General features: G+C 32.5%; 1 protein-coding gene across 1 annotated transcript in view; it reads right to left on the bottom strand.

Moving 5' to 3' along the window:
• Positions 1-12,158, bottom strand: part of Nmdar2 (glutamate ionotropic receptor NMDA type subunit 2) — a 423,883-nt gene that overhangs the window by 267,270 nt on the left and 144,455 nt on the right. The window lies entirely within an intron of this gene.

Below are 12,158 nucleotides of genomic sequence, written 5' to 3' on the forward strand. Positions count from 1 at the left end.
TATCCTTCATAACTACAGCCCACAAAAGCTCAACCATATCGTCGCTATAGGATTTGTTTCCCAAATATCCATTTTTGTCGAAATCGACATTTTAATGCAGTTCAATTTCTTTTATCGAACTCTACCGAAATCATTTATAAAAACAATTTATTTTTATCTAGGAACAGAGATATTTTTTTAAAAAACCCGAATACGCCATGTTAAGTTACAATTACTCCGTGGTGTTCTCCCGAATGTCCAACTATTTGTACCTGAATATCAGAGTTAATTTTGGTCGAAATAAATCTCTGGCTGAGTTTTTATTTCCCGAATATGACTTTTAGCCAATCAAACCGCGCTGACGCCGTGCATCTCGCTCCCACATTCGCGCTGTCTAGCTCTAAAACAATCACGCCCACTTTCATATTTTTCGGCTGTTCGGAGTCCTCTTTCAAATTTCGTATTATTGATATTGTTTTAAAGTTACTATTGTTTTAATAGTGAATTCATCAAATTTGAAGAGATCAATCATAGCCGATACGTCACCAGTTCGCCCTGAACTTACAGTAGAGTTATGGAAGTGAGTATTTTAACCTAAATACCTGCATTTTGTTCTGTTAAATGGACACAAATCCCAACGGTTATATGAATTTTACAGTGTGACCCGGTAACCACTATGACGTAAATAATAATTATTATTTCAATTTATTATTAATAAAACATTATTTGTCTTTATTTTACTTTTAATGTAGGTATTTCTACGAAAATAAAGGCGATGCTATTATTTATTTTAGAATACGCTGATAGTTAATTTAATTTAATATGTGTGTTAGTAACTATTTATTTTATTTGGTGAATATTATATACTTAGGGTATAGATACCTACCTAATATTTGCAGCCAATGGTAATTAATCTCGTATTATTTTGTGTTCTTATTCCTCATAGTAGTAAATATAAAATATTTATTTGGTGGTTTGTAATAAGTTTAATTGTTAATTATAGAAATATATAAATATATTATATAGAAAAAATATTTTTGAAAAAAGTATCAATATAAAATAATCATTAGCAAGTATGAGTAAGTTACATCATAAAGTATTGGAGAAATCCGTGACGTCAGTAATTGAAGTTGTAGGTACCTACTTTTATTTAATAAACAAAAACCGATCGTCAATAGTAGATTGATTTAGAAGAACGCTGATGAGCAGGTATTAAAAGGCCAATAGTTAAAGTTTGTCGTTATTAGTATGTCATCTTGTAGCATAGTGGATAATGCGCGGATTGAGGCGTAAACCCAGGAGATGCAGGTTCGATTCCTGCCGGATGTCTTTTTTTTTTCAAAAAGATTTTTTCTATTGGTTATAATATATTTTCTTGGAAGTGATTTTCAAAATTATGTAAGTTCAATAATTAGAATGGTACATTCTTAAATCTTGTGAATTATTTGTTTAATAAAAAAAAAGATTAATAAAAACTATTTTATTACTTATTACGAAAAAAAACGAAAAAAGCGAATCCGCCTGCTATTATTACCTACGAACTTGGGTAATTACGATCATTAGGTATTTTAATAGTAAAAGTAATCATTAACAATTATCGTGTAAATAAATATAATATTTGAGGTGCGTACTTTTTGACCACTCAGTAATCCATGGGCCGTGCAGCAATACGCCACGGTCTTAAGTCCCAAACGTCCTTGTTTTGTCCCGAATATCCATTTTTCTCAGAGAGCGCTAAGCTTTCCCGAATATCCACAACGAGTACTTGTAAAAAGAACGCATTTTCTGTGCATTTAATAATTTATACCAGTATATTCTTGGAATATATTCTTAGATAATGTTGCAATCATACAGTGTAGACAGAATGATTGATACATCTACTGATATTTAAATATACGACAATGAAATTTGTTTTTCGTCTCCTGAAAAATTGACATTTGGTCTATTCGGGAAACAAATCCTATAGCGAGGATATGGCAATTAAATAAAACATATTCATTATAATTTATATGATACTAGCTGACCAGGCAAATTTCCTACTGCCTCAGAATTACTTATCTTGTGTTAACTTATTAGCTGAATTAAAATACTCAAAATGAATTAAGTTCAATAAATGTGCAAAAATCAAATCAAAATGAAATAAATTACATAGTTTTGGTTGGTTCAGATTTCGAAGCATGATAACTACCATATCAATCTTTAGTTGTAAATTGTGCGGTGGCAAGCCAGGCAGATCCAATAAGTTTAAAAATTCAGTTGGATAGTTGGTTGCTTCGTTTTCGTTTATTACACAGTCGATAGATTTGAAGGAATGCATTGGACCAACGATTTGATTTTGAATTGTGAAGTTTAAGTGATCCACATCTTTGTTCTTTGCCGCAAAAATTGCTCGTTCACTCAACCAATTGTGATTTTTGTGGTTAGCAATAACGTTCGGGAACACTTTGTTGATAAGGTCGTCCTTCGTTGAGACGAAATTTCAAAAATTCAGCGGAAACGAAATCAATCCGTTCGATTCATCGACTCATGCTTAGAGAAATTTTCGGCAGCTGAATCGTATAGCAATGCAACTCGCATGTTTGTCGTCAGCTAAAGTTTCTTCACATAGCGCCACAGAGTCTATGATTTGAGGCATGCGTTCATTTCATCGGCAGCGGTCGATCTTGGAATGACTGGTAGTGTTTGGCGGAAATTGCCAGATAGTAGAATCATTGCGCCACCAAAACATTTTAAGTAATTGCGCAGATCTTTCATAGTTGGATTAAGTGCTGCCAATGCGCATTTGTGCGCCATTGTGCATTCATACCAGGTGATGATTTTACTTTCTACCAAAACTGTGGCCATTGCTGAGTGTTTCGCAATACTGTTTGTCGGTGTTTCAGTCGTTTGAAGGTTTAACGGCAATTCCAACGCTGAATGAGCCGTTCGGCATCCTTCTAACAACGTGGTAGCTATCTCAGAAGAAGCAACTGCTACAGAAATTTAGGATCTCGCACTAACAGTGGCCAAAATCAATGACATGAGAAATGTCTTCCCAGTTCCACCAGGCGCATCGAGAAAAAATAAGCCACCATTTCCATCATCAATTGCCTTCATTAACGTATCGTACACTTCCTTTTGTTGGGGGTTCAACATTGGTACATTCGATCGAATCGATAAGTTCAATGCATCTCAATCATTTTCACGTTCACGTTCCAACTCTCGATTAAAAACGTCATTCATTCCACGATGTGGCGTTAGCATTTCTAAGTTGACTAACAAACTGCCGCACATGAGATAACACATGTCTTCGATCAAAAGCAAAGCCTGGTTATGTATCTCCTCATTCACTTCGAGATCGTGATTCTCTTAACTGACACGAATTCGATGTAAAATGTCTTCTGACATGTCATCCTTGTACTTGTTCCACAGTTCAGGTGGATTTGATGGGCAGCATGTCGAAATAATGATACTCGTAGCAAATAATGTGCGTATCTGACTTGGAGATGCAGAATCAATTAATTGCTACAGCGATTTTCATGTCCCAATGAATATTGTTTTCAAGCAAATTGAGCTGTTGACATGTAGCACAAAATGTTGGACACACTACACCATTGACAGTTCGAAGTGATTCAAATTATGTCGGCCCACGAACATTTACCATCAACAACCGCAAGTAGAAGCATACGTCATTCTTCGGATGAACTGTGTAAATGCGACCAAGAGCATCATTAAAATGCACATCCGGATGATCAGGAACCGCATCGTCTTGCTTCCGACGCTGAAATTTCTTCGATGAAGCGTTCCAAGTGTTTTAACGTGGCATCTCAGAGTAGAGCAACGTTCGTGCAAAGGGATCGCCTTGACAAATTGAAAAGAAACTGGTCAATGTTGTCGCTGGAGGTGTTACAGCACGTTGAGCTTGTTACACCAAATGTACAGCAGTGGGATGACGTTCATGAATAGGCAATGAGAAAATACGCCAAATTGCTTCATTGCAGCTCACATATCGACAAACTTGATAGTGCGTGATTTATCGTTGGTATTGGGAGCTTGAACGCCAAAAACCACAATTTGGTGACATATTTGCAGATGTATTTGATGTATTTTACTGAATTGCAATACTCATGTATCAGAGATGGCGGTGTATACGCATTTTTTTGTGATTTTCTTCCTTTTTCAATGCACGAGAAAGCTTCTCGAGGCCGAGACGAACAAAAAAAAAATCATCTAAATCAGTCAATCAGTTCTATATCATCAATAGACATAATCAAAAAAGCCGTTCCATACGAAATCTATTAGAATATTAATGTTCTTCATAATTTTTTTTTCCGTAAATTTTTCCGATTTTTTAATAGCTAATAGAGCAGAGACAAATCCAACAAATTAAATATCATAAAAATCGGTCCAGCCGTTTTTGAGTAATAAAATAAATGGTGTAATTAACCCGACTTTGTTTTATATATATAGATAGATTAGATGTTCTGGCTTGCGGCATGGTAAATAACACTGGGAAATTAATCACACAATTCAAAATTACATAATGAAGCAATTATCGATACGCGCACATTCACAAATTTGATAACCTCACAAAGTGAACATTTTAGAAGGCAACTTATCATTTGAAAATCACGATCAATATCGCTATTTTTCTACATCAAAGTCTTTCGGTATTATCCGAGGCTGAACTGAATCAACTGTCAAAAACGCCATGTTCATACTTTTTTTTGTTTGTTTGTTTCTTGTTTATTGTTTCTGTCATGTATCAGAGATGGCGTTGTATACGGATTTAAATTTTTTGTGATTTTCTTTTTTTTCGTATGCGCGAGGTCCATCGTTTAAATAATTCATCGATATCAGTCAAAAGCCGTTCGATACAAAATGTATGAAAAAATGAATTTTCTTCATAATTTATTTTTTCCGTGATTTATCCAATGTTTAAATAGTTATTCTGTTATTCGGGGCGGATGGAAATCCAACAAATCAAAGATCATAAAAATCGGTCCAGCCTTTTTTGAGTTATAAATGGTGTAACTAACCCTTTTAACCGTTTTATATATATATAGATTATAATATGTTAAGTGTTATGTGGCATAAAAAGTCAATGAAAAATGTTTTATTGAATAATAATATTTCAAATTATATAGGTTCTCTGAGACATCTCTTTGCATTTTTTCTTAATCATAAAGTTTTACTTATTGTGTACTTTTGACAAAAGAGTGCGTAAAAATTGGTTTGATAGTTAGTAGTAGACCCGATATATAGTAGGGGATATCACAAAAATAGAAAGGCAACATACATTATTCAATTTGTCAATGGGATAAAGATGCATTTATACGGGTTACTTCGATGATAATCGCCTAGGAATTATACCAACAAGTGAATTCACTAGAAATTATTTTTTTTTGTTTACACTTTCATTGAAATCGAAATACTTATTTTATTTAAAAATGGCGTCGGTCAAAATTGCAGTAGGCACATGTTGAAATTGAAACAATGTGTGATTATTTCTTCTATAAATTCAGAAATTTCATCGATTGAGAGATGCTAACTATAAGATAATATGAAGATTTACGCCATGTGGCACAATAATTATATCAAAATAAGTGCAAGACAAAAAATTAATTAACATAGGTACATAACTTAAAAACACCTCAGATACTACTACAAGAAGAAATTAAATTTAAAAAAAAATATGACGCCGAGCGAGATTTTGACCCGTATAACCGTTGTTATCAAGCCAACATACTTTAAGCAATTTAGCTACGGGCCTCCTACTTATTATAATTTAAACTAGTAAATCCCACATGAAATGCTTATCAAATTGCGTTTTTTTTGACTATCGGTTTTTGTGTTTTAAATCAAGGAATATAATTACTTATCATAATTACCAACCGACGCTCTATGTTAAATTATGTATGTTCGATATGTAGAATGTTACATTTTAAAATCTTGTGAATTATTCTTTGAATACAAGACATGGTTTACTAAAAAAAATCGATGCGTGTACTTATGTTAGAAGTTATACTTCTATGGCGTAACAAAAAAAAAAAAAAACTTGTGATAACCTAAATTCTTCGACTAGTTCTTAATTATCATGTTATTTCTCGTTATTTTATTTATACGTTACATATTTGTTTATGTAAGGAATTGCAAAAGGCCGACAATAATTAGTTCGTTGCCTAGGCAACGGAATAAATCTACTATCAAACTTTCGTTTGTATACAGCTAACGGATTCGCAGCTATTTTTAAACTGTCGTAATGGCGTGCGCACGCAGCTCTCAATTTCACTCTCGCCCCAAAAGAAATATAACTTCAAAAATGTTAAAAAAAATCGCGATACAACCTATTCGCACTCGCAAGAGTCGCGATGAACGAAAGTTACTTGTAATAACATGTTTGCATTATTAAAATAATAAATGTCCAAAATAATGAATATTTTTGTGAGAAAATATTTTATGTTCATAAATAATGTGAATTGACAAGGCAAAGTATAATGACAATTGTAAATCGCTGTCGCTTGAACGACGATGTAAAAAATGTTTTAAAATTGATTGGCGGCTTATGTCACGAGCAATGCAAATCAAATTTAAAAGTTTCCCTCTCCGTTTGCTCGAAATTATCGAAAACAAGCATTAAAGTCACAAGAATAAAATGTTTTATTATCTTTAACGTGGCGTTTCCGAACCAATATAACGATATTTAATTAAAGTGACGCAGACAAGAAGAGACAAAATGAATATAGTATGTCCTGCTCACGCCACTTACAATTTCCTACTTTCCCTTACAAAATAAAGCTTTTAAAAACATCGGATAAATTTTCACTAAAAAGCAGCATTTTTTTTGTCTTACATCTCAGATACGAAGATGTTTTTCGCATAATAAATACTCTGTCAACTTTTTAGGAATCTAATATCAGGGCTTTTTTATCACATCTTTGATATGTTTCCTTGTATATATAAAAAGTGCAATCTGTTGCGCGCTGTATGGAAGATATATATTACTTGTTTGATAAAAAGATTTATCTTTCACATGGGAAAAACTCTGTTCAAGATTCCGGAAAGTTTTATAAAAAAAAGTCACGAAAAATATACTATTCCGTATAACATTAAATTTAATAAGATTTTCAAAAAATGTTGTGTATTTTTCTCTTTTAATCTTTCTTAATACTTCTCTACAGTGTATTATTTTCCATGGCTATTATTTGATTTAATTTAATTTGATTTAATTCGATTTAATTTGATTCAATTTGATTTATTTTGTTTAATTATGATTTCTCTATCCGCCTGGTTGGTTTGCATTGGGACATTCACATACTATTTTATTTTATATCCTATATTGTACTTTCTTCTATGATTGATCCTGTTGATTGGCCTAAATAAAAAAATATATAATTAATATATAGTACCCACTGCAGGAGTATTGTACAATGAAGAATTTTAGAGTGCAAAAGAAGAAATTTATAGATCTATGCTTCAACAATAAATAATAGGAAAGTTGTTCATATGCACTAATATAATCATTAATAATACGACTATAGCGTTAATTATCTTATAATGATAATGGTTAAAGTATTACTATTTTATAGCGCTAATTAGCTAATTTATCATTACATGTTTATTTACCATATTTTTATTCAGTATACATGTACATTTTGTGATCACGTCATAGAATATTTTAAAATCATAAAATACTGTCCTTTTTAACGCAGAATAAAGCCTTAGGTATATCCGTGGCTAATTTTTAAAATTATTGCTTTGGGAAGATGTAATTTTTTGTATATAGATTGTCATTTCAAGTCGGTAGAAGAATAATATACCACTTTAATAAATATGTGAACTTAGAGATTATAATCATAAGGTATGATGTACGAATGAGATTGAGATGATCAAGAGATTAATAATTATAAGAATGAACTGAGAGACTTGATTCGAGTGGAATAACAGATGTACTATGTCGAGTAAAGAACTCGTGACAATACCAGTACGTCTCGCGACGGACTCGATGAGTTGAGCGAGGATTCATAGAGTGTTCTTTTTATTTATATTAATACATTACAATTATATATTACAATAGATTTAAATATGTCATTCATTTAATGCTGAGTACTATGATTGCTAATTCTATAATATATAGGTACCCACCTATATAATTAAGGGGACCTAACATAATTCAAAACATCAAAATTTCTCCACACAAATGGGCTGATAATGGTCACGAATGAGCCGCATAGTTTGAATTTTTTTTGATGCAAACCCATCTAAGTAGAAAAGTGTTGGGAGTGAGGGATTACGGTGGTTAGATATCATGGCACGAATGATTGGAATCCTTGATTGAAGAGGATATATCGGAATGTGGAAGACGACTTTAGGAAATCAGGACACACGTCACACTGCTGTGGCATGAATGATAATGATGATGAAATAATTTTTAGTTTTTAATATTTTCGAATCTGACCGATCAGGGATGGCACCAATTGGAGGAGAGAAGATATAATGCTGAGCTATACGGGCTGTACGAAGATTGCAGGGCAGTTCAATTAATCAAGATTGGGAGACTGCGATGGCTAGGTCATGTGCACCGTATGAATGACAATGAACTGGCAAAGAGAGTGATGTACAGCAATCCAATAGGGCGCGTAGAAGAAGAGGCAGGCCAAAGATTCGCTGGTTGGATGGAGCTGCCAGTGACTGCCGTATTCTGGGAGTACAGAATTGGAAAGCGGCCACACTGGATAGGGACAGGTGGAAGGAGCTGTTGGAGGAAGCCAGGACCCACACTGAGTTGTCGCGTCCCTGGTGATGCTGATGAATATTTTTGAACATTAATTATCGTGATAAATATATTATTTTTTTGGATTTTTAATCTCATTGATTTTGTTTATTTACCAAAACTGAATACAGAATCGTTAACCAAAAAATCAATGTTATATTTTGAAGTACTAAAATTATTTTTGTTATTAAATTTCTAAAGAAATATGCTTATAATTTTGCTTAATGAAAACAGCAAGCGCTCTATCATTACGTTTACAAGCAAGTCTAGACACTCCAAGTATTATTGTAAAATAGATGATTAATTTACATTGTTAATGGATACAAATAAAAATGCTATTAATATTTTTTAAAGAAAAATTAAGAAATGCAAAAAACAGATAGGTTGGTAGTAAAAATGAATCGTCTAAGCTTAGTAATAAAAATCTTGTACTTAAGTTGTTTTTCATTAAGACAGAATGAAATTGTAAAAATGTTTGAAGGATGAATGGTTTAAATGCATTTATTATAATCAATGTCGTCTGCTGAGTGATGATGGAAGAATTTTTATCCTTATACATGCGTAGAAGATTTTTTCCAGTACCTACGCAGAAATTAAACATGGCGAGTGTAACTATGGTTGTAATTATCGACTGTATCAATTATATTAGGTTAATTAAATCACTTTTTTCCGTTATTTTATTTTCCATCAAAACTATCGAAATTATTTACGTTAGTGTTGTATGTTTACAGTTAACTTTACAGGAGTACTGTCTTCATCCTTCGGTTGCGATTCTGGCGTTTACTATGTATTCTACTCTCTATGCCATAGCATTAATAAAAATATAATATCATATTATTATATCAAGCCAAATACAGATCCAAAAATATGTCAATTGCAAACTCTTTATATATTACCATATGACAAATATTACATACAAATTATGTGCATATCATAAACAAGATAATTCTAAAAATGTTATCCATCTCATATTGTATAAAAATTTGGCTAAATTTAAAAATCGTGACGTTTAAAATAATACTGTTTTATGGCGATAATTTATAATTTAAATGATCATGAAATATTGTTTAATAGAATGAAGAAAGAAAGGAAACCATAATGATCCCACTGATGATAACAGTCCTTTTTTTCCACAGTCTTCAAATTAGACTTAAGCCCAAAAAGTAGCCCGAATTCTTTATTTTTGATTGATATTCATACCTAGGGGTCTATTCTATATACAAGGCGGCTATCAACGGATATTGACGGTAATTTATCATATTTATGTATTGATGTATAATAATTGTTACAATAAGTTAACCGTCTGAACTGTCAAAACTATCTATCTTGCTTTAAAAGTTGACACAGCCAAGAGAGGGGCTATTAAAACATAGAACTTTTTGACAGTTTATATGGTAGATTTACTGTAACAATTAACCGTCTCAATATATTAATATGAAAAACTATCGCCAAAAGCCGCCTTGTGTATAAAATAGCTTCGTTGGGATCTTACACAAGTGTGAAAATACTGTAATGCAAGAATGGTTAGTACATTCCAGTTCTATTGATATGTATTTATGTAACAGTGTTTACAAATCGAAGTTTATTTTTTTGTCAATTTTGAAAATTGTGTAAATGACTAAGTATATTATGAACCACACCAAGTCAATAGGATATGAGTCCAATATTTTTAGCTGCACTAGCATACTTTGAAGATGCCGTACTACGGCGGAAGATGTATTGTAATAGTGGCTAAAAGTATTTATCGAAGTGTATTTTTTAAGTAAATAAAGGGAAAAATACGAGTAATTTGCAAAGTTTTCTCTCTCCTCCCATAAAACAAGTTTTCAATAAAACTGTCGGAATGCAATGCCAGCAATACTCAGTGAGAGTTACAGCATTTTACGTATTTCATATAAGTACCCGCTGTACTTAAGATGATTTTTTGTGATTTATTAGATTTTGCACGTCTTATTTTTAAGAAAAAAGATTTTATTGGGGTCTAAAGCTTTGACTTTGACATTGAGAGATAATATTAGTAGCTCAATACTTAGACACCTAAAATAGTGGGTGACTACTGAAGCATTATATCCATAATAAATTAGTGTAAGTTACTTTACATAGCCCTCACACGAATAATCTATACTATATTTCAGGGATCAATTACGCAGCGCCAGTGGGTCCAGCGTACAGTTAGACGATATTTGATACGCTTTTACTAGTTTTACCAGTTGTCAGTGACGTCCCGTGAGGGTAGGCAGATTGAGCGTCACTTGGGGACGGCAGTTACTCAAAGGGCGGCAAATCGAGGAGAATCATTAGGTATATACCTATAGAAATCTACCTAAACTTAGTAATAACAGAAATATCTTTTCATTAAAAAAATCAGCTCACTGAATGGACACAAAATATATATAGATATTAATTAGATAAGTAGGTACTATACAATTTTCAACAGAACTTTATTTTTTTGTCGGGTTCGTGATGTCTAATTTACTTCAATTGTCCTTGGACGTCACGTTCTTCACAGTCACTGGCGAGTTATGGAAATTGTCAGGTGTATTTTTAAATGTACCTATCTGAAACCGTATTGTCTATTGAAGCAGAGATGGTATTTAAGTTAGATTTAGTAGTGTAAGTAGATACCTATATCTTGTTAGTAATGTATCCATTCAACACAATTCTTAGATATTGGAGTCATGAAAGGATGATAAAAAGTACTGTATAAAAAAATGTGGCGGCATTTTGTCTAGGGACGTCACTGCCAGTTGTTGCCGACAAAAATATGCTAGAGGACGTAAGAAAATAAGCTAATTGATAAGTAGAATTTTATCTTTAAATGTTAAAAATTCAGATATAAAGTTATATTTTCTTATAAATTCATTTCTAATGCGCTGGTTAGGCTGCAGTAACTTGCTTACGCAGTATAGTTTGTACAAAAAATACAGAATACTTTTACAGCGCTTTTCGGTTTGCGCGAGCTACAGTTTTCCGTCTATACGCGGGCTTTGCGATATAAACCGGTTTACGCAGGTGAGCTTGTGGTAAGCATGAGCGTCTAGCTGGCGCTTTATAGTTTAGTAAAAATGCGCGCATTTTTGTTTTGAGGGTACTTATTACAACTTAAAAATTTTGGTACGATACTACTTATTTATTAGTTTTAAGCTTTTAATCAGTCAAAAGGATGTAGGTATAAGTGACATTGTCAATTTTTATAATACTTATGTTATATTGCGTCTTATGTGGGGGAAATGTTGCCTATCTCTGCTATACGATATTATCAGATGTGTAGTCAAATGGTCAGAGATTTTATGGTTAAATGACAAAGTATTTTATAAATGAATCGTTTTGATCAACTCTTATTATTTACAAATATAAGTATTTTTTTAAAATCTAAATATTGATGTGTAATAAGTGTTTAAGTCAATCTAAGGGTGGCTCTTTATCT

Source organism: Rhyacophila brunnea, unplaced genomic scaffold, assembly GCF_057557595.1.
Source record: "Rhyacophila brunnea isolate RB1 unplaced genomic scaffold, BYU_Rbru_1.0 scaffold_9, whole genome shotgun sequence".
Taxonomy (NCBI): Eukaryota; Metazoa; Arthropoda; class Insecta; order Trichoptera; family Rhyacophilidae; genus Rhyacophila; species Rhyacophila brunnea.